The sequence below is a fragment of the Balaenoptera physalus genome (genome assembly GCF_965194825.1).
Source record: "Balaenoptera physalus genome assembly, chromosome: 19".
Lineage (NCBI taxonomy): Eukaryota > Metazoa > Chordata > Mammalia > Artiodactyla > Balaenopteridae > Balaenoptera > Balaenoptera physalus.
In genome coordinates this window covers 67,765,936-67,789,957 of record NC_138900.1, presented here as the reverse complement: position 1 = coordinate 67,789,957, position 24,022 = coordinate 67,765,936, and the positions used below count along the sequence as shown (strand labels likewise).

Sequence of the window (24,022 nt, the reverse complement as noted above, 5' to 3'; positions counted from 1 at the left end):
AAAAAAAAAAAAGATAGCAATATAAGAGGCCTATGGGAGAATATGAAGTGTGCCAATCTACACGTAATAGGGATTCCAGAATGGAAAGACAGAGAAAAGGGCATCACAAATGTATCTGAAGAAATTACGGCTGAAAACTTTCCAAATCTAAAGAACGAAACATATCCAGGTAGAGGAAGCACAGAGGGTCCCAAACCAGGTAAACCCAAACAAACCTACACCAAGACATATTATAATAAAAATGGCAAAATGTAAAGATTAAGAGAGGATTCCTAAGGCAGCAAGAGAAAAACACAGAGTTAGTGACGAGGGACCCCCTTAGGCTGTCTGCTGATTTCCCTACAGGAACATTGCGGGCCAGAAGGGGGCGGCAAGACAGAGTCAAAGTCCTGAACGGGAAAAATCTGCCACCTCGGACATTCTACCCAGCAAGATTATCATTTAGAAAAAAGGAGAGAGAAAGAATTTCTCAGACAAGCAACAACTAAAAGAATACAGCAATACTAAACCCATCCTAAAGGAAACACTGAAAGGTCGTCTCTAAACAGAACAGAACGAAGAATCTATAGGAAAGAGAAAGATCACAATTGGAAAGTAAATCACTTAAATAAGCCAGTACGCAGATTTTTTAAAAATCAGAAAATTTCTGGGAAAGTGGTGATGACCAGAATGAAGAGCCACAGGGTGAAGATGAAGACGTAAAAGGGCATCAAATTCATAGCCGTGGGGCAGGAGAGGAAGAACACGTAGACTTGTTTTCATTTCCTACAGTGTGTCTGAGCCTATATGACTACCAGTCTACGGCAAGCAGATATAGGAAGGGGTTAACATCCTTGAAAACCAGGGCAACCACAAATCAAAAACATACAACAGATTCACAAAAACCAAAAAGAAGAGGACATAAGTATAAATAATACAAGAGAAAATCATCGGGGAATTCCCTGGCGGTCCAGTGCTTAGGACTCCGAGCTCCCACTGCCAAGGGCCCGGGTTCAATCCCTGGTAGGGGAACTAAGATCCCTCAAGCCGCATGGCATGGCCAAAAAAAAAATCATCAAACCACAAAAGGAGAAACAAAAAGTTGTCAATAATTACCTTAAAATGGCAATGGACTAAATGCTCCAATCAAAAGACACAGAGCAGCAGATTGGATTTAAAAAAAAAGAGAGACTACAATATGCTGCCTACAGGAGACCCACTTTAGGGCAAAGGACACACACAGATGGAAAGTAAGGGGACGGAAAAAGATATTTCATACACACAAATGACAAGAAAGTGGGGGTCGCAATACTCATATCAGACAAAATAGACTTTAAAACAAAAGCCATAAAGAAAGATAAAGAACACTATATAATGATAAAAGGATCAATACAAGGAGAGGATATTACACTCGTCAACACATATGCACCTTATATAGCAGCACTCAAATATGTAATACAATAACAGACATAAAGAGAGAAACTGGGCTTCCCTGGTGGCGCAGTGGTTGAGAATCTGCCTGCTAATGCAGGGGACACGGGTTCGAGCCCTGGTCTGGGAAGATCCCACATGCCGCGGAGCAACTAGGCCCGTGAGCCACAACTACTGAGCCTGCGCATCTGGAGCCTGTGCTCCGCAACAAGAGAGGCCGCGATAGTGAGAGGCCCGCGCACCGCGATGAAGAGTGGCCCCCGCTTGCCGCAATTAGAGGAAGCCCTTGCACAGAAACGAAGACCCAACACAGCCTAAATAAATAAATAAACTTATTAAAAAAAAAAAAAAAAAAGAGAAACTGACAGGAATACAATAAAAGTAGTAGTAGGAGACTTTAACACCCCACTCAGAGCTTCTAGACAGAGAATCAGTAAGGCAACAGAGATCCCAAATGACACAATAGAACAGTAAGACTTAACTGACATTACACCCAAAACAACCAGAATACACATTCCTTTCAAGGGCACATGGCACATTATATAGGACTGACCACATACTAGGGCACAAAATAAGCCTCAACAAATTTCAGAGTATAGAAATTATATCAAGCATCTTTTCTGACCACAATGGCATGAAACTAGAAATTAACCACAGAAAAAGAAATGAGAGCTCTTTTAGGTGGTGCCTTGGATGCAGCTGGCCACTTCAGGATGAAGCTGAACATTTCTTTCCTGGCCATTGGCTGCCAGAAACTCATTGAAGTGGATGGTGAATGAAAACTTCATGCCTTTTATGAGAATCGTACGGCCAAAGAAGTTGCTGCTGACACTCTGGGTGAAGAATGGAAGGGTTATGTGGTCCGAATCAGTGGTGGGAATGACAAACAGGGTTTCCCCATAAAGCAAAGTGTCTTAACCCATGGCCACATCCGCCTGCTACTGAGTAAGGGACATTCCTGTTACAGACCAAGGAGAACTGGAGAAAGAATTCACAAATCTGTATGGGGTTGCACTGTGGATGCCAATCTGAGTGGTCTCAATTTGGTCTTCGTAAAAAAAAGGGAGAAAAATATTACTGGACTCATTGATACTACTGTGCCTCATCGCCTGGGACCCAAAAGAGCTAGCAGAGGGACTTCCCTGGTGGCTCAGTGGTTAAGAATCCGCCTGCCAACGCATGGGACACAGGTTCGAGCCCTGGGCCAGGAAGATCCCACATGCCGCAGAGCAACTAAGCCCGTGCGCCACAACTACTGAGCCTGCACTCTAGAGCCCGCGAGCCACAACTACTGAGCCCACGCGCTACAACTACTGAAGCCCACGCGCCTAGAGCCCGTGCTCCACAACAAGAGAAGCCACCTCAATGAGAACCCCATGCACCACAATGAAGAGCAGCCCCCACTTGCCACAACTAGAGAAAGCCCATGCACAGCAACGAAGACCCAACACAGCCAAAAAATAAAAAATCAATCAATCAATAAAAAGAGCTAGCAGAATCTGCACACTTTTCAGTCTCTCTAAAGAAGATGATGTCCACCAATATGTTGTGAGAAACCCCTAAACTAAGGTAAGAAATCGAGGACCAAAGCACACAAGGTTCAGTGTCCTTTTACTCCATGTGCTCTGCAACACAAACGTCGGTGTATTGCTCTGAAGAAACAGCATTCTAGGAAAACTAAGGCAGAGACTGCAGAATATGCTAAACTCTTGGCCAAGAGAATGAAGGAGGTCAAAGAAAAATGCCGGGAACAGAATGTCAAGAGATGGAGGCTGTCCTCTCTGAGAGCTTCTACTTCTGAGTCCAGTCAAAAATGAGATGTTTGGACTTCCCTGGTGGTGCAGTGGTTAAGAATCTGTCTGCCAACGCAGAGGACACGGGTTTGAGCCCTTGTCCGGGAAGATCCCACATGCCGCGGAGCAACTAAACCCATGCACCACAACTACTGAGCCTGCGCTCTAGAGCCCACGAGCCACAACTACTGAGCCCATGTGCCATAACTACTGAAGCCCGCATGCCTAGAGCCTGTGCTCTGTAACAAGAGAAGCCAATGCAATGAGAAGCCCGCGCACTGCAACAAAGAGTAGCCCCTGCTCATCACAACTAGAGAAAGCCTATGCGCAGCAATGAAGACCCAACGCAGCCAAAAATAAAGTAAATAAATAAATTAAAAAAAAAATGAGATGTTCTAGGAGTTCACTGGTGGCGTGGTGGTAAAGAATCCGCCTTCCAATGCAGGGGACGCAGGTTCAATCCCTGATCGGGGAACTAAGATCCCACATGCCACGGAGCAACTAAGGCCACATGCCACAACTACTGAGCCCACGTGCTCTGGAGCCCGTGCGCCACAACTAGAGAGCCCACACACCACAGCTACTGAGCCTGCGTGTTCTGGAGCCCACGCGCCATGACTAGAGAGCCCACGTGCCACTAGAGAGAAGCCCGTATGCTGCAACAAAGATCCTGCATGCCACAACCAAGACCTGATGCAGCCAAATAAATAAAATAAAAATTTGAAACAAGAAATAAAACTGAGAAAATATTCATTATCTAACATAAAACTAACCAAATTTTTTTAAAAATGAGATATTCTAACAAATAAGATCAGACATTAGAAAAAAAAAAGAAATGGGAAAAAACCGATAACATGCTACTAAAAAACCAATGGGTCAACGATGAAATCAAAGAGGAAATTTAAAAATACCTTGAAAAAATGAAAATACAACCACACAAAATCAAAAAAAAAAGAAAACAGAACCATCAAAAGCTATGGGATGCAACAAAAGCAGCTGTTATAGGGAAGTTCATAACAATACAGGCCTTCCTCTAAAAACAAGAAAAATCTCAAGCAACCTAACCCACCACTTAAAAGAATTAGAAAAAGAAGAACAAGCAAAACCTAAATTCAGCAGAAGGAAGGAAATAATAAAGATCAGAGAAGAAAGAAATAAAATAGAGATTAAAAAAAATAGAAATAAATCAATAAAACCAAGAGTAGGTTCTTTGGAAGGATAAACACGATGGACAAACCTCTGGCCAGGCTCACCAAAAAGAAGAGAGAGAGAACCCAAATAAAATAAGAAATGAAAAAGGAAACATAACAACTGATGCCGCAGAAATATAAAAAACCATAAGGGAAAATACTATGAACAAGTGTATGCCAACAAATTCAACAACCTAGAAGAAATGGACAAGTTTCTAGAAACATATAGCCCACCAAAACTGTATCAGGAAGAAATAGATAATTTAAACAGACTGATCACTAGAAGTGAAATAGAATCTGTAATTTTAAAAAACTCCCTACAAACACAAGTCCAGGACCAGATGGCCTCACCGGTGAATTCTACCAAACATACAAAAAAGAACTTATACTGATCCTTCTCAAACTCTTCCCAAAAAAATGGAAGAGGAGGGAACACTCCCAAAGACATGCTATGAAGCCACCATCACCCTGATAACAAAACCAGACAAAGACACCACCAAAAAGGAAAGTTACAGGCCAATATCTCTGAAGAATATAGATGCAAAAATTCTCAAAATATTAGCAAACCGAATCCAACAACACATAAAAAAGATCATACACCATGACCAAGTGTGATTCATCGCAAGTTCACAAGGATGGTTCAACGTATGGAAATCAATACGATACACCACATAAACAAAAACCACATGATCATCTCGCCAGATGCAGAAAAAGCATTTAACAAGATTCAACATCCATTCACGATAAAAATTCTTACCAAAGTGGGTAGAGAGGGATCATATCTCAATATAATAAAAGCTATTTATGACAAACCCACAGCCAACATAATACTCAATGGTGAAAAGCTGAAAGCCCTCCTGCTAAAAATCTGGAACAAAACATGGATGCCCAGTCTCACCTCTTCTATTTAACACAGGATTGGAGTCCTAGCCACAGCCATCAGACAAGAAAAATAAATAAAATGTAAACAAATTGTAAGGGAAGAGGTAAAACTGTCATTATATGCAGATGATATGATACTATATATAGAAAACCCTAAAGACTCCACACAAAAACTACTAGAACTGATAAACGAATTCAGCAAGGTAGCAAGATGCAACATTAACACACAGAAATAGGTCACATTTCTGTACACCAGCAATGAAATATCAGAAAGGTAATTTAAATAAACAATACCTTTTTTTTTTTTTTTGGCTGCGCCACCTGGCATGCAGGATCTTAGTTCCCCAACAAGGGATTGAACCTGTGCCCCCTGCAGTGGAAGCATGGAGTTGTAACCACTGGGCTGCCAGGGAAGTCCAACAATACGTTTTAAAATTGCACCCCCAAGGGCTTCCCTGGTGGCACAGTGGTTGGGAGTCTGCCTGCTAGTGCAGGGGACACGGGTTCGAGCCCTGGTCTGGGAAGATCCCACATGCCGCGGAGCAGCTGGGCCCGTGAGCCACAGCTACTGAGCCTGCGCGTCTGGAGCCTGTGCTCCGCAACAAGGGAGGCCGCGATAATGAGAGGCCCGCGCACTGTGATGAAGAGTGGCCCCCGCTTGCCACAACTAGAGAAAGCCCTCGCACAGAAACGAAGACCCAACACAGCCATAAATAAATAAATAAATACTTTAAAAAAAAATTAAAAAAAAAAAAAAAGAGAGATTTAAAAAAAAAAAATTGCACCCCCCAAAATAAAATACTTAGGAATAAACCTGCCCAAGGAGGTGAAAGACTTATACACTGAGAACTATAAAACATTAATAAAGGAAATTGAAGCTGATTCAAAGAAATGTAAAGATATCCCATGCTCTTGGATTGGAAGAATTATATTGTTAAAATGGCCATATTACCCAAAGCAATCTACAGATTTAATGTGATCCCTATCAAATTACCCATAACATTTTTCACAGAACTAGAATGAGTAATTCTAAAATTCATATGGAACCATAAAAGACCCAGAATTGCCAAAGCAATCCTGAAGAAAAGGAACAAAGCAAGAGCCATATCCCTCCCAGACTTCAGACAATATTACAAAGCTACAGTAATAAAAACAGCATGGTACTGGCACAAAAATAGACATATGGATCAATGGAACAGAATAGAGAGCCCAGAAATAAACCCACACACCTACGGTCAATTAATCTTTGACAAAGAAGGCAAGAATATACAATGGGATAAAGCCAGGCTCTTCAGCACGTGGTGCAGGGAAAGTTGGACAGCTGCCTGTAAATCAATGAAATCAGAACACACCCTCACACCATGCACAAATATAAACTCAAAATGGCTTAAAGACTTAAACATAAGACATGACACCATAAAACTCCTAGGAGAGATTGCAGGCAAAACATTCTCTGACATAAATCGTACTATTGTTTTCTTAGGTCAGTCTCCCAAGGCAATAGAAATAAAACCAAAAATAAACAAATGATACCTAATCAAACTTACAAGCTTTTGCACAGCAAAGGAAACGATAAACAAAACGAAAACACAACCTACGGAATGGGAGAAAATATTTGCACATGATGCAATCGACAAGGGATTAATTTCTAAAAGTTACGAACAGTTCATACAACTCAACAACAACAACAACAAACAAACCACTCAATCGCAAAAATGGGCAGAAGACCTAAATAGACATTTCTCCAAAGAAGAAATACAGATGGCCAATAGGCACATGAAAAGATGTTCAAAATTGCTAATGATTAGAGAAACGCAAATCAAAACTACAATGAGGTACCACCTCACACCGGTCAGAATGGCCATCATTAAAAAGTCTACAATAACAAATGCTGGAGAGGGTGTGGGGAAAAGGGAACCCTCCTGCACTGTTGGTGGGAATGTAAATTGGTGCAGCCACTATGGAAAACAGTATGGAGGTTCCTCACAAAATTAAAAGTAGAGTTGCCATAGGATCCAGCAATCCCACTCCTGGGCATATGTCCAGAGAAAACTATAATTTGAAAAGATACATGCACCCAACGTTCACTGCAGCACTAGTTACAATAGCCAAGACACAGAAACAACCAAAAGGTCCACCGACAGATGAACGGAAAAGAAGATGTGGTACATATATACAACAGAATACTACTCAGCCATAAAGAGAATGAAATAATGCCATCTGCATCAACATGGATGCAACTAGAGATTATCACACTAAGTGAAGTAGGTCAGAAAGAGAAAGACAAATACCATGTTATCACTTATATGTGGAATCTAAAATATGACACAAATGAACCTGTCTATGAAACAGAAACAGACTCACGGACAGAGAGAACAGACTGGTGTTTGCCAAGGGGGAGGGGTTTGGGGGAGGGAGGGAGTGGGAGGTTGGGGTGAGCAGATGTAAGCTTTTATATACAGAATGGATAAACAACGTGGTCCTACTGTACAACACAGAGAACTACATTCAATATCCTATGATAAACCATAATGGAAAAGAATATATAAAAAAGAATATGTATGTGTATGTATAACTGAAACACTTTGCTGTACAGCAATTATTAACACAACATTGTAAATCAACTATACTTCAATTAAAATACATACACAAAGTGGAAAAAAAAAAAAGGAAGATCTGGGGAATAAAATGCCCACCCATGAATACTCTTAAATGCTCTGACATACTCCTGGGGACACACAAGTCCATGCACATGTGCAGGTCTGTGTGCATGCGTAGGAAATAACTGAGAACATCCTATTTTCTCATTTTGGGTTAACCTTGAGGCCTTGCGGAAGCAGGAGGTAAAGGCCAAGGCAGAACTGTAACCTGCGGGGATACTGAAGAGCCTTTGGGTAAAGGGTCGATGACTTACTGGATCAAGGCTTTTAAGGAAATCTGTCTAATCATTAGTTGAGTAACGAGCTAAGAGCACAGAGACTTCACAACCCACACACAACAGGGAGCTCAGACTTTACAGAATTAGTTCAGGAAAGTCACTAACCGCAGCAGCAAGAGCAACAACCAACAACAGCAACAGCACAAAGTCTGGGGAGAAGGAAACTGATTTCTTGAGTCGCCACATTATAGTATTTAAAATGTCTACTTTGGGGACTTCCCTGGTGGGCCAGTGGTTAAGACGCCACACTTCCAGTGCAGGGGGCGCGGGTTCGCTCTCCGGTCAGGGAACTAAGATGCCACACAGTGCGGCCCCCCAAAAAAAAAGAGAAAAAAGAAAATGTCTACTTTTGGACAGAAAATTAGGAGACATGCAAAGAAACAAAGTATGACCCAGAAACTGGGGAACGTTTTTAAAAATCAACTAATAGGGGACTTCCCTGGTGGCACAGTGGTTAAGAATCCGCCTGCCAATGCAGGGGACACGGGTTCAAGGCCTGGTCTGGGAAGATCCCACATGCCGCAGAGCAACTAAGCCCGTGCGCCACAACTACTGAGCCTGTGCTCTAGAGCCCGCGAGCCACAACTACTGAGCCCACGTGCCACAACGACTGAAGCCCACGTGCCTAGAGCCCGTGCTCCGTAACAAGAGGAGCCACCGCAATGAGAGGCCCGCGCACCGCAACAAACAGTAGCCCCCGCTCACCACAACTAGAGAAAGCCCGCGCCCAGCAACGAAGACCCAACGCAGCCAACAATAAAGAAATAACTAATAAATAAATAAATAAATAAATAAATGTATGTCTGTGTGTGTGTGTGTATATGTATGTATGTATGTAAATTTATTTTTTTAAAAAATCAGCTAATAGGTACTATCTCTGAGTAGGCCCAGATGTTAAACATACTAGATAAGTCAGCTTTCATAAATCATGTTCAAAGAACTAAATGAAATTATGTCTAAGGAATTAATATGACAGAATGGTTCTCACCAAATAGAGAATACCAGTAAAGAAAAAAATTATTTCAAAAAGAAAATGGAAATTCCGTGGTTGAAAGTACATTAAATGAATTTGAGTGGGCAGAAGAACCAGCAAACTTGAAGATACGTCAATTGAGATTATCACATGTGAGAAACAGGGGAAAAAAACGAATGAAGGAAAATGAACAGTTTCGGAGACCAGCAGGGTATGATCAAGGGTACCGATAATGCTTAAACGGAGTCCTAGAAAGAAAGAGAGAAATGGGAAGAAAGATGGTTAATTTTATGTCAGTTTGGCTAGGCCACAGTACACAGAATTTCAGTCAACTATTACTCTAGATGTTTCTGTGAGGGTATTTTTTAGATGTGGTTAACATCTAAATCACTAGAAGTTGAGTGAAGCAGACTAACCTCCATATTATGGAGGTCACGTGAAGGCCTCATCCAATCATTTGAAGGCCGTAACAAAAAAGGACTGATGTCCCCCAGTGAGGAGGGAATCCTGCCAGCCAGACTGCCTGAAGACTCAAAATGCAGCATCCCCTGGCCCTGGGGTCAGCCTGCCAGCCTAACCTGTGGATTTTGGACTTGCCAGCCTCCACAGTCAGAGAAACGAAGTCCTAACAATCGAGCTATCCATCGAGCTATATGTCTTCTAATGATTCTGTTTCCTTGGAGAACCCTAACACAGCAGACAAAGACAAAATCAGCTTTTATATGTACAAATAACTAAGGGAAATCATGTCTAAAGAATTAATATGACAGTTAAGAGAACAGTATCCCACCAAAGACAGGGTACCATTAAAGAGAGAGAACAAAAGTTTTTAAAGACACAAGGGGAAATTCCATAATTGAAAAGTACAAAAGCTAAATTTGAGTTGGTAGAAGAAAGAATCAGCAAATTTGGAGACAGATCAATTAGTATGGTCTAATTTGAGGAAAAGAAAGAAAAACAGTAAAAATGAACAGAGCCTCAGAGACCTGTTGGTTGCTATCAAGTGTACCAACTTATGCATAGTGGGAATCCTAGATGGAGAGAGAGAATGGGGCAGAAAGAATATTTGAAGAAATAAGGGCCAAAAGTTACCCAAATTTAATGAAAAACATTAATCTAGCTCCAAGAAGTTCAATAAACTACAAGGACATAAATTCAAGGAGCTCCACACCTAGATGCATCAGAATCTTACTGTCAAAAGCAAAAAACAAAGAATATTGACAGTAGCAAGAGAAATCAGTTCAGGCCACCGGAGGGACCCTCAGTAGGATTAACAGTTGACTCCTCATCAGAAACCATGGAGGCCAGGGACTTCCTGGAGGTCCAGTGGTTAAGATTTCACCTTCTAGTGCAGGGGGTGGGGGTTCGATCCCTGGTTGAGGAGCTAAGATCCCAAATGTCTCACGGCCAAAAAACCAAAATGTAAAACAGAAGCAATATTGTAATGAATTCAATAAAGACTTTTTGAAAATAATGGTCCACATTAAAAAAAAAAAAAAAACTGAAAAAAAAGTAACCATGGAGGCTAGAAGACAGTGGGATGACGTATTCAAGGTGCTGAAAGATGGTCAACCAGGAATTCTCTACCTGGTGAAACCATCCTTCAAAAAATGAAGGAGAAAGTAGGACATTTCCAGATAAACAAAAACAGAGAACTTATTGCTAGTATATCTGCCCTTCAAGAAATACTAAAAAGAGGCCCTCAGGCTCAAATGAAAATCACTAAATAAAAACTTGAATTCACATAAAGAAATAAAAAACACTGCTAAAGACAACTATACAGGTAAACAAAAGACAGTGTAAATGCATTTTTGTTTTAAACTCTTCTGTTTTATTTAAAAGACAACCACATAAAGCAATAATTATAAAACTGTTGATGCATTTACAATGTATAAAGATGTAACTTGTATGTAACCTGCAGCACAAAGGTAGGAAGGAGATAGCTATGTTGAAACAAAGTTTTTGGATACTATTGAAATTCCCTTACTGTTCAATTAAACTAGGTTATTTTAGTTAAGATGTTAATTGCAAGCCCCACACCAATTTTTTTTAACATACAGTAAAAGAAATGGGAATTTACATGGAATACATGAAAATATCTAACAAAACAAGGCAGTGGTGGAGGAACTGACAAAGAAAACAGACAACACATAGAAAGAGCAAAATGTCAGAAGTCTTATCAATAATTACTTTAAATGTACATGAATTAAACTCTCCAATTAAAAGGTAGAGATTGACAGAATTGATTTTAAAAAGATTATGACTCAACTATATGCTACCTACAAGAGACTCAGCAAAAACTGGCAGTCTAGAAAGGAGAACTAGACAGACAACAGTCATAGCTGGAGACTTCATTCCTCTCATTTTTCATAATGGCTGGAGTAAGTAGGCAGAAGATCAACAAGGAAACAGAGGACTTAACAGCATAAACCAACTAGACATCTATAGAACACCCCACCCACTACAGCAAAGTATATAGTCTTCTCAAGTGCACATGGAATGTGTTCCAGGAAGGACCATATGCTAGGTCATAAATCAAGGCTGTGTAAATTTAAAAGGACTGAGATAATATAATATAAAGTATGTTCTCCAACCACAATGGAATAAAATCAGAAATCAAAAACAGGAGGGAATTTGGAAAATTCAAAAAATATGTGGAAATTAGACATCACACTCATAAATATTCATAGAAGAAATAACAAGGGAAATTAGAAAATACTTTGAGGTAATTCGATAGAAAAAAAAATTGAGCTAATTCACCACATAATTAGCAAAAGAAGTATGTGGGCGGGGTGCCCACTGAGACCCCTGAGCTAACAAGGCAGCCAGAGCAGGACCTGGGCTGGAGGACATCCTTGGGGCCAGCACCGTGAACAGAGGCTTCGAGTTCCAGGTGCGATGGAGCAGACACACTTTACCCTTCTCTCCAGCTGAATACAGCACTGAGCCTGAGCAGCATGACAGCACAGCTAGTTAAGGATGGAGAAGGAAACAGCAGCAAATGCAACGGGGAGATACCAAAACCTGAAGTACTGCTGACCCAGCACTGAGTTCACAACTGTCTTTTCTTCCAGCGTCATCGCCTCAACTTAATACAGGCTGAAATCCAGAAGGCAGTAAGTGGCGCAGACAGAGATCCAGGAGAAAACTTTCACTTCTGGCTGGAGGAGAGAAAAGGGGAGTTCCTAATGCTCAAAGTGAGCATGGAAATCCCTCTGTTCCTTTTCCCCTCCATCCTCTCATGTGGCAGGTCCAGGCAATTCTGTGGCAGGACTGGCTGCAGCTGGGGCGGGGGCGGGGGGGTGGGTCAGTATTCTGAGGAAGGAAAACTTCTTCCGCTCAGAGTAGCTCTGAGACCAAGAGGGTGGGGTCAACTCCCGTTGCATTCTTCCCTCTCTCTCCTCCCACTACGTGGGCCTGGATGTGGACCCAAACATAGTTCAAGCAGAGCAGGGTAACTAGAGGCCCAAGTTTCTGCCCAGAGGATCAGAAAAGGGGTGGCGCAGAAAGCACCAGGCGATTGTGGATAGAGAGCAGCTCAGGAAAGTGATCCCATAAAACGTCTTTTTTTACTCCAGGGCTCAGCCCCCTCATACATGCATGGATTTGTTTCTAAATAGCACACTACAAACTCTGGGAACACAGAGACCACGCACACCCAGGTCACAAACTGCCATTACGTGATGCACACCTGGGACAGATCAGAAGAAAACCACAAAGGCTCTGAACTGAGTTGACAGTGGAACTACAGATCACAGAAGCAGGTTGGAACTTACTGCTTGAATCTATCCAGGTGGGCTGCCTGATAAAACGTAAGTACCCGGGCTTCCCTGGTGGCGCAGCGGTTGAGAATCTGCCTGCTAATGCAGGGGACACGGGTTCGAGCCCTGGTCTGGGAAGATCCCACATGCCGCGGAGCAACTAGGCCCGTGAGCCACAACTACTGAGCCTGCGCGTCTGGAGCCTGTGCTCTGCAACAAGAGAGGCCGTGATAGTGAGAGGCCCGCGCACCGCGATGAAGAGTGGCCCCCGCTTGCCGCAACTGGAGAAAGCCCTCGCACAGAGACGAAGACCCAACACAGCCAAAAATAAACAAATAAATAATTTTTAAAAAAACACAAAAACAAAAAAAACCACATAAGTACCTGTCTCCATAGTTTCAAAATAAAGACCCAGGGTCTCACACGTCTGGGATACAGTTAAAAAAAATTCTTCAGCATATGAAAACCACAAAAACTCAATTCACATAGGAAAAGACAATCAACAGATACCAGTGCCAAAATGGCAAAGATGTTGGAATTATCTGACAAATATGATGTTTATTATGCAAATACTCTCAAGAAGCAATCACGAACGTTCTTCAAACAAATGCTAAAAATAGAACATCTCATAAAAGAAATAAAAGATATCAAGAAAACCCAAGTTGAAATTTCAGAACTGAAAAATAAAGTAAGCACAATAAACTCATTGTATAGACTTAACAGAAGAATGGAAAGATTCAGTGAACTTGAAGAGAGATCAATAGACATTATTCAATTTGAACTACAAAGAGAAAAATTAACTTTTAAAAATGAACAGATCCTCAGATACCTGGGGGACATAAACAAAAAGTCTAACATTCATGTGACCGGAACCCCAGAAGGAGAAGTGAAAGAAGATGGTGCTGAAAAATTTGAGGAAATAAAAGGCTGAAAAACATTCCAAGTTGGGCAAAAGATACAAACTTACAGATTCAAGAAGCTAAGAAAACCCTAAAGAAGATAGACCGAAAGAAAGCCATAACTAAACAAATCATAATCACACTAGTGAAAGCTAAAGAAAAAGAAACAAACAATCTGAAGAGAAAATTACTAAAAAAATTTCTTTTACAAAAGCTTCGCAAAGAATAAAATTTTTAGGAATTAGCTTAACCAAGAAGGTGAAAGAATTACACAGTGAAGACTATAAAACACTGCTGAAAGAAATTAAAGAAAACATAAATAAATGGACACACAGCCCATGATCATGGGTTGGAAGATTTCATGTTGCTAAGATGTCACGACCACCTACAGCGATCTACAGATTCAATGCAATCCCTATCATAATTGTAAGGACATTTTATTTACATAAACAGAAAACTCATTCTAAAATTCCTATAAAATCTCAAGAGACCCCAAACAGCCAAAACAATCCTGAAAAAGTACAAAGCTGGAGGACACACTTCCTGATTTCTAAACTTTCTCCAAAGGTACAGTAATCAGTGTGCACCTGCCCTCAAGACAGATACATAGACTGATGGAACTGAATAGAGAGCCCAAGAATAAACGTCACATCCACGGGCAGGTGATTTTACACAGGATGCCAGGACCATTCAACATGGAGAGGGCCATCTCCTCAGCAAATAGTGCTGGGAAAGACATCCACATGCAGAAGGATGGAGCTGGACCCGTAATTATTTAACAGCATGTACAAAAATCAACTCAAAATGGATCAAACCTAAGTGTACCACGTAAAACTATGAAACTCTTAGAAGAAAATGTAGGGCAAAAGCTTCATGACACTGGTAATGTCACGAAGGTAATGATTTCTTGGATATGACACCAAAGGCACAGGCAACAACAACAAAAATAGACAAACCGGACTTCATGAACATTTAAAAATGCATCAAGAGACACTATCAACAGAGTAAAAAGACAACCCACGAAATGGGAGAAAATATTTGCAAATCATATCTCTGATAAGGGATTAATATCCAGGATATATAGAGAACCCGTAAAACTCAACCAGAAAAAAAACCAACAAGCAACTCAATTCAAAAATGGGCAAAGGGAGACTTCCCCGGTGGTCCAGTGGGTAAGACTCCGTGCTCCCAATGCAGGGGGCCTGGGGTTCGATCCCTGGTCAGGGAACTAGATCCCACATGCATGCCGCAACTAAGAGTCCGCAGGCCGCAACTAAGAAGCTCGCAAGGATTCACATGCCACAACTAAAGATCCCCCATGCCGCAATGAAGATCTCGCGTGCTGCAACTAAGACCTGGCACAGCCAAAATAATAAATAAATAATAAATAAATAAATACTTTTTAAAAAACTGGCAAAGGAGGGGATTCCCTGGAGGTCCAGTGGTTAGGACTCTGAGCTTCCACTGCAGGGGGCACAGGTTTGACCCCTGGTCGAGAAACTAAGGTCCCACATGCCGTGTGGCACGGCCAAAACGAAACAAAAAAAATGGGCAAAGGACTTGAATAGTCCTTTCTCCAAAGAAGATATACAAACGGTCAATAAGCACATGGACAAATGCTCAACATGACTAATCACTAGGGAAATGCAGATGAGAACCACCATGAGATTCCCCCTGACACCCATTAGGATGGCTACTAACGACAAAACAAAACAGAAAACAACAGGCGCTGGTGAGGACGTGGAGAAACTGGGACCCTCCTACACTGCTGGTGGGGATGTAAAATGGTGCGGCCACTGTGGAAACAATATGGAGGTTCTGCAAAAAATTAGAAATACACTTACCATATGATCCAGCAATCCCACTTCTGGGTACATACCCAAAGGAATTGAAACCAGGGTCTCCAAGACATACCTATACACCCACGTTCATCGTAGCACCATTCACAACGGCTAAAACATGGAACAAACCCAGCTATCCACTGACAGATGAATGCATAAAGAAAAGGTGGCGTATATACCTGATATGTACTGATAGACGTTAGAGCATGGATGAACCTTAAGGACGTTATGCTAAATGAAATAAGACAAATACTGTACGATTCCACTTATATGAGGTACGGTGAGTAGTCAAAATCAGAGACAGAAAATATAACGGTGGTCACCCGGGCAGGGGGAGAATCAGGAGCTATTTAACAGGTATAGAGTTTCAGTTCTACAAGATGAAGAGAGTCATGTGGGTGGATGGTGGTGGTGATGGCTGCACAACGATGTGAAAGTATTTAACGCCACTGAACTGTACACTAAAAAACGGCTAAGGTGGTAAATTTATGCTATGTGTATTTTAACACAATAAGAAAAAAAAAGAAAACCTCAAGTGAAATAAAGACATTTATGATACAAAAGTAAAAATAATTAGTCTCAAACAGACCCACACTACAAGAAGTCTTAAAAGAAGTCCTACAGACAAAAGTAAAATAATATCAGAGAATTCTGCATCTACGTAAAGAAACAAAGATCTTTAGAATTAACTACATGGCTAAACAGATAAGATATAGCTCATGTATTCCTTTAAAACATAATTGCCTGTTTAAAAAGTAACAACAATGCACTTATTGATTACAGCACAAGAAACATAAAATGTTAACAACAACAGATCAAGAAAAGTGTGGGAGAAATGGAAGCGTGCTACTGTAAGGTACTTAAAGGTGGAACTGGGACAGGCTGGGACCTGGGGCCTCTGCTGCAGGGCCTGCACCTGGACACACATCTCCTCCAGCAACAAATACAAAGAAATTACAAGGGACTAAAAATAACGGCGTGCATGCGCAGTTGGGGCAAATTATGAACTAGATACAAAAAGACCAAAAACCCCAACTGCCACGTCTACAGAGCCCAGAGCAAAAGCAGGAGGTCCGGCGCAAAAGCGGGGTACTGCGCGTGCCCCCTGCACTCAGCACCACAAAGGGGTGGGCAGACCACCTAAGGCACCCCTCCGGCCCCCCCGGACACACCCCTACCCTCACCCCACATAAGGAACCAGCTCGCCCCTCCTCGGGGAGCGAGCAAGGGAACCTGTTACTGGTTCTCGCTACCCGCTTCTGTGGCAGGGATCCCGCGAAAGCCGTGCCTGAATTTCTTCTCTGGCCCCGATCAATTTCTATTGATTAAGGAGGCCAAGAACCCTGGTCGGTATCAGACTTAGTGGCGCCCATCGTGGGGCAGTTGCCCCCTTCTGGGGAGAGGATCTGGGCACCTCGGGGGCCACCGGATGCAGCTTCCCCGTGGCTGACAAGTGGCCGCCTGAATCTCCTGTTTCAGCATCACCACGTTTGGTAAGTCTGCCTTCCTGGCCTCTGGGGGCCTCAGGACCCTCATTCAGGCAACGCTTTCCCCTCCCCCTTTTCTTTTTCCCTCTCCTGCTGTCTCTCTCTCTGTCCTCTCTTACTTCGGTCCTCTCCTTCCGAGAGAGTGGATGGCAGGCAGCTACAGCGTCACTCCTCTCAGCTGGTGAGACCTGCTCCCTCTGGCCGGCCACGGCTCACCTTGACGGGTGACAGGCAGAGCGGGGAGAGGCTCGCCTTACACGGCGCAGACCCTGGTGCAGCGGGCTCCCCCTGACCGGAGAGTCATGAGAGGGACAGAGGCTCCGAGCTCGCATCGGGTAGTGGCTGCAAGCCCGATCACCCCAGCGTTCTCACCTTTATTTTCCTGCTGTCTCTCCTTTTCAGTCTTTTCTGTCCCTCCTCCCTGCACCTCTCCCTTGATGCTTATACCTGCACTCCTATCCCCTTTACCCTGATAACTTCTTGTTTGTGTCTTTAAGTTTTTGTCATTGGTGTTTTTGTTTTATGTAGTTTTGTCTGTCCAACTGCTCCTACAAGCCTCTGCTGATGTTGTGGGCATGATGGAGCATTTAAGCCTTGAAATACAAACACAGCCCACGTGGCCTGAGACTCCAGCCTTGGGTTTTAGTGGGATTTTAAAGAGAAAAAAAAAAAAGGGAGAGGAGCTTGCATCTCTCTCCTCTGCCTTTGCAATGTAACTATCCTGCCTGGACGCTCAGGAACTACCTGATCCATCTGTAGTCCCCCAGGCTGAGGGAAAAAAAGAGGCCTTTCTAAATCCAGGTGGGAAAACTGAGATCTCTGGTTCTGTCTTTATGTAAAAATTCACTTATAAATGAGCTGTATTTAATTAGCTTAAAGGAAAGCGAGCACTTATAAACATTCTCAGAAATATAAAAGAAAACTCACCAGAATACATTTCAGGTTCATGTGATCTGGGAAATATTCAATATTAAATTAATACCTGGTACTACAGCTAGCTTAAGCTTGTGGGTTTAATTAATACAGACCTGTTTTTGTTTGTTTTCGTTTTTGTTTTGGCCGTGCCGCGTGGCTTGCGGGATCTCAGTTCCCCGACCAGGGATTGAACCCAGGCCCCTGGCAGTGAGAGCGCCACGTCCTCATTTGGGAATTCCCAATACAGACCTGTTTTTAGAGTCATCAACGTTAAGTATAATGTGTTTATTGTACCTACGGTTACTGGAAGTCAACAAGAGCATATTGTTTCTGTTATAAAATCTGTCAAGAAGGAAAATAACTTGATATAATTAAATTTTTAACTAAATGTAACTGAGATGAGCGCTTTTTGGTAAACACTGTGGGACTAATTATGTTTTGGAAGTCTCCATCTAGAATAGTCCCTCCAGGGACTTCCCTGGTGGTCCACTGGGTAAGACTCCGCGCTCCCAGTGCAGGGGGCCTGGGTTCCATCCCTGGTCGGGGAACTAGATCCCACATGCATGCCACAACTAAGAGTGCGCATGCCGCAACTAAGAAGTCTGCATGCCGCAACTAAAAAAAGATCCCGCATGCCAAAACTGAGACCCAGCACAGCCTAAATAAATAAATAAATAAATACTAGAATAGTCCCTCCAAATGTTGGTAACTTGAAACTAAGTTAAATGATAGGAATTCACTGACTATTTAGGCTATTTCAAATAAGATGAAATATTGGAACATTAACTGCTAAACGGGTCTAAATTTACCCACTTTTGTCTTCTTGTGAGAGAGAAACCAAAGATGTTTGGTGCCAACTTGAGATGTTCTCTACCAATCTGTAGAATGCCAGTGTAGAAGACAGTTCACAATTGCATAAGGGAAGTAGGACATGTGTTTCCAGAAAAGGTATGAGGAATGGAAATATATTTTGTTGAAAGGAAAAAGGGATGATTTTTGTCCTAAAACTGGTTATTTCTGAATGGAAAAAAAATAAGGGACAAAAGATGGTTACAGAAAGTTGCAGAAGGTTTGCAGAAAAGGACCACTGGGAAAAGACTTTTGTATGTCTTTTCTAAGGTTGGATTTTCTAAGGTTGGATTAAGTTTATTTAGGTAAATGGATTTTATGAGTAGGCTGATACAAGACTGGATTTGGTTCTTCTCTCTCAGAACAAAATTTTCCTGGAATGCTGCTTTTGATAACAGATCGTGTGAGTTTCTGTGCCTTTAAGTGATCTGTATTAACGTTTGGAATCTTTTTTTCACCTTACTTAGCTCAAGGAATCATTGTTTCACAGCGGCCTATGATTCTATCTGACCAGGTGTTTTAAAACTTTTGACAGACTTCCCAAATATCAAATTTTAACTAAAGTTCTTTTGATCTCCAGCTAACTTTGGGGTGCTTCAAAGGGCCCCTGGAGCATTCCAAAGAAAGATCCTAAACTAACTGGGTTGGTATGTTAAACTACATGGGAAACACTGTCCAAACTCGCTGTTGCCTGTGTCAGATGGAACCATCAGGCTCTCCCCAATTTTATCACAGACACCAAACAGGTAGGGGAAAGGGTTTGGGGCTCTTCTGCTGTCTAGTCTCTCACCTTACTCTATGTCCAAAAACTCCCCCGTGGGAATACGCCCACTTCTAGGCCCTCAGGTCCTGACCCCTGTGGCATCTTCCATTGCTCCCAACTCCAATTCCTCCAGGAGTCTCTCTTTGTACCTCTAGGACCCCCTTCACTCCAGGCCTTGGCAGCCCATATACTGTTACAGACTACCTATTGGACTGGCCACTTCCAAGCAGCCCACATCCTAGGCTTTATAGATGCTCAGTCTGGAGGAATACACCCCAGCATAGGGAAACTTTATAGACAACAGATCCCCCTCTAGGAGAGTCCTGGCAACGCCCTGACACTGGTTCAAACGTCCCCTACTGGGGACCCCTCGAGCGAGGGACGGGGCTGACCAGAGACGTCTGGTTAGGCAATGGGAGAGTACAGGATGCTCAAAATCCCATTAAGTCAGAAGGGAATTCGGAGGACACTCCGACCCCCTCCTGACAAAAGCCTCCTAGTAAACGTCTCTGAGACGTCGGACTTCATTTCTAGGAGCGCTCTTTCTAAGCTGCAGGTTACTCAACATGGGAAGATCCTCTAAGCCAGAAGAAACACCTCTGGAACGTACCCTTAAAAACTGGAAATTTTTTAAAATAAATGGGCTGAAAAGCGAAAAACTTAAACTTTACTGTAACACTGCCTGGCCTTTATATAGGTTGGGGGATGGAGAAAAATGGCCTGAAAACGGGTCTCTAAATTACAATACCATCTTGCAATTGGATCTTTACTGTCGCAAGATCGAAAATGGACTGAGGTTCCCCATCTTCAAGCCTTCATGGTCCTTTACCAAAACCCCACTCTATGCTGCTCCTGTAATCAAAAGCCAGGGGAATCAGAAAACACTTTCAACATTTTAGATGATCCCCTTTTAACCTTCCCCAATTCTCAGGGGGGAAACCAGGTCTCCAGAGCCACCTACTTCTTCAGATACCTCTGACCAATCTACACTCCGCCTCCCTATGTTCCTTTATACCCTCCGTTACCCCAGGAGGCAGAAGCTAGTCCCTCCAGGGTAACTCGTAGTGGAACCTCCTATCACCCAGGATCCGGGAAATTACGCCCTCTTAGGGAAGTGGCAAGTGGCGAAGGGACAATCAGAGTACATGTGCCGTTCTCTTTAACCAACTCAGCCCAATGCAAGCAGAGACTGGGCCGGTTTTCGGAAGACCCTAGTAAGTCGGCTGAAGGGTTTCAGGCCCTAACTCTGGCCTTTGATTCAACCTGGAAGGATGTCCAAATAGTCCTGTCTATTTGCTGTACCCCTGAGGAAAAACAGAGACTTGGGGAGCAGCCCAGGGGCACGCTGACCAGCTTGCCAGGGACCAACCCGAACATTTTGTTATGGGTGGAGACGCAGTCCCAAATCAGGAGCCCCTCCCGTGAGGGAACAGAAGCCAGGAAGCACATGATCCACTGTATACTAGAAGGGATGAGAAGGTGTATCAAAAAGCCAGTTAACTATGAAGAGGTTAAAGGAGTGCCGCAAGAAGAAAAAGAACATCCAGCCCTCTCTTTCAGGGACGGCTTGTGGAGGCTTTTAGAAAATTTACTAACGTAGATCCCTCCACTCCCGAGGGTAAATGCCTTCCGGGACAACATTTTATCAGTGCATCTGCCCCTGATATTAGGCGGAAGCTCCAAAAGTTACAATTAGGCCCACAAACACCTATGTCCTAACTCCTAGAGGTGGCCTTTGGGGTATTTAATAATCGAGATCAAGCTGAGGAGGAAGAGAGAACCCAACGTGAAAACAGGCAGGCCAGGGCTCAAGCTGAACTGACGGCACAGCTGTCAGCCACGCCTTGCGACCTCAGGACAACCCAAGGGGGCCAAGGAAGCTTCACCGTCCGCCTAGAGGTGTAAACCAGCAAGGGGGATGCTTCAAATGCAAGTCAACCGGCCACTGGGCCCAAAAGTGCCAAAAAGAACCCCTGCTCCATGCCCGGTCTGCAAACGAACAGGTCATCGGAAGTGGGACTGTCCCCAGTCCCGAAGGGGAAGGGGGGCTCCCGCCCCCGAGACGGCCATGCTGGACGACTGAGGAGGCCCGGGGATTCCGGCGGCTCCCCGCAACAAGATGTCTATCTCCATCAAGGAGCCCTGGGTGGTCCCTGATGTAGCAGGTAAGAAAATCAATTTTTTAATTAATACGGGAGCCACTTACTCTGTCCTGATCTCTCACGCTGGGCCTCCTTCCTCCAAAAGCTGCACAGTGACGTGTCACTGGAAAGCCTCACACCCGTTTCTTCACTGGGCCTCTCGCTTGTCAATTTGAACAGGGTTTGATCTCACATGGCGTTTTAGTTGTGCCTGAGGGTCTTACCCCACTACTGGGGAGAGACCTTCTGGGCTCCCGCGGAGCCGTGTTACAGTTAGGAGGCCCCAAGCAGCCCCTTTTCTTGACTCTAAGACAAATCAGTTGGAAGAACAAAGGCCTATTCCCAACCATATTCTACAGGCAGTAAACCCTGCAGTCTGGGACAAAGGAATCCCTGGGAAAGCTCTAAGTGCCAAACCTGTAAAAATCAGCCTTAAGCCAAAACTCACTTATCCTAACAAGAGGCAGTACCCCATAAAGTTGGGAGCAAGAAAACGTTTGCAACCCCTCATAAATTCTTGAAACATGGCCTCTTAGTGCCCTGTCAGTCTTCATGCAGTTGTTAAACCAAATGGGGAATATCGAACGGTACAGACCTTAGATCAGTAACTGAGGCAGTCCCTATACATCTCCTCATGGCCAACCCTTATATTAGCCCAGGTTCCTGGAGATGCCAGATGGTTTACTGGGCTTGACCTCAAGGATGCCTTCTTTTGTACCCCAGTTCATCCCTCATCTCAGTACCTGTTTGCCTTCAAGTGGACTAACTCCCACTCAGGCCCAATGCAACAATATACCTGGAGAGTATTGCCTCGGGGGTTTCGGGACAGCCCACACTTGTTCTCCCAGGCCCTAGGAAAAGAACTAAGGGTAATTAATACACCTAAAAAAAGGGGCCATTCTACAGTATGTGGATGATATATTAATACGTAGCCCCCCCATGGAGCCCTCAGATCAAAATACCATTGAAGTCCTTAATTTCCTTGGTGCCCGGGGCTACAGGGACTGCCAGAAAAAGGCACAAATCTCAAAGCAACAAGTTAAATATCTGGGATATATTATAAACGCTGGAAGTAGACAGTTATCTCCAGATAGAAAACAAGCTTTCTTAGGCCTAAGCACCCCGAAGAGAAAAAAAAAAATCTTCATACTTTCTTAGGCATGGCCGGATTTTGCAGAATTTGGATTCCAGGATTCAGGCTAATGGCTAAGCCCCTATATGAAGCCACTAAAGGCCCAGATACAGAACCATTACTTTGGACAGGGGAACAAGAAAGGGCTTTTAATAATATCAGACAGGCCCTCACCAGAGATCCTGCTCTGGTCTCCCCAACTGAAAATAAAACCATTTATCTTGTATGTAGCTGAAAAGCAGGGGACAACTCTGGGGGTCCTTGTACAGAGCTAAGAGAAGTTCCTCCGCCTATAGGCTATTTTTCCAAACAACTAGACTCCGTGGCCCGAGGCTGGCCTGGCTGCCTCTGGGGGAGGGTAGCTGCCACTGTTTTATTAGTGGAAGAAGCTGACAAGCTCACCTTTGGACAGCCACTGAAAGTCCAGACCCCTTATCAAGTGCAAGGGAGTCTAGAGATAAAAGGCCACCACAGGCTAACTGGAGGCCGCCTTACTAAGTACCAGGCTTTACTCCTTGACTCCCCAGAGGTAACCCTCAAAACCTGCTACACCCTCAACCCGGCTACACTGATGCCTGCTGAAGGCCCAGAACTAACACATTCCTGCCTTGAAACCCTGGACCAGGTTTATGCCTGTAGGCCTGATCTAACAGACCAGGCTACAGAAAACCCTGAGGAAGAATGGTTTACTGACAGCAGTAGTTTCGTTAAAGATGGAGCCAGGAGGGCAGGGTATGCTATTGTGAGCACTCACGGTGCCACAGAAGCCAAACCTTTGCCACCTAACGCTTCAGCCCAGAGAGCTGAACTCATAGCCCTAACCTGAGCCTTAACCTTGGGGGAAGGAAAAATTATAAATATATACAGACTCGAAATATGCCTTCCTTATTTTACATGCCCACGCAGCTATCTGGAAAGAAAGAGGACTTTTGAATGCAATAAATTCCCCTGTAAAACATGGGGCTGAGATTGCACGTGTCATAGAAGTGGCTCAAAAACCAAAACTAGTAGCAGTCATCCACTGCCGTGGGGGCCAAAAGGAAAATTC

General features: G+C 43.4%; 1 pseudogene across 1 annotated transcript in view; it reads left to right on the top strand.

Annotated features, from left to right (window-relative positions):
* Window positions 1-1,453: 1,453 nt before the first annotated feature.
* LOC309648724 (small ribosomal subunit protein eS6 pseudogene) overlaps window positions 1,454-24,022 on the top strand; it is a 69,204-nt pseudogene continuing 46,635 nt past the window's right edge. The window contains exon 1 of the transcript XR_014268689.1: window positions 1,454-3,564. The product of XR_014268689.1 is annotated as a small ribosomal subunit protein eS6 pseudogene (transcript). The remainder of the gene's footprint in view (window positions 3,565-24,022) is intronic.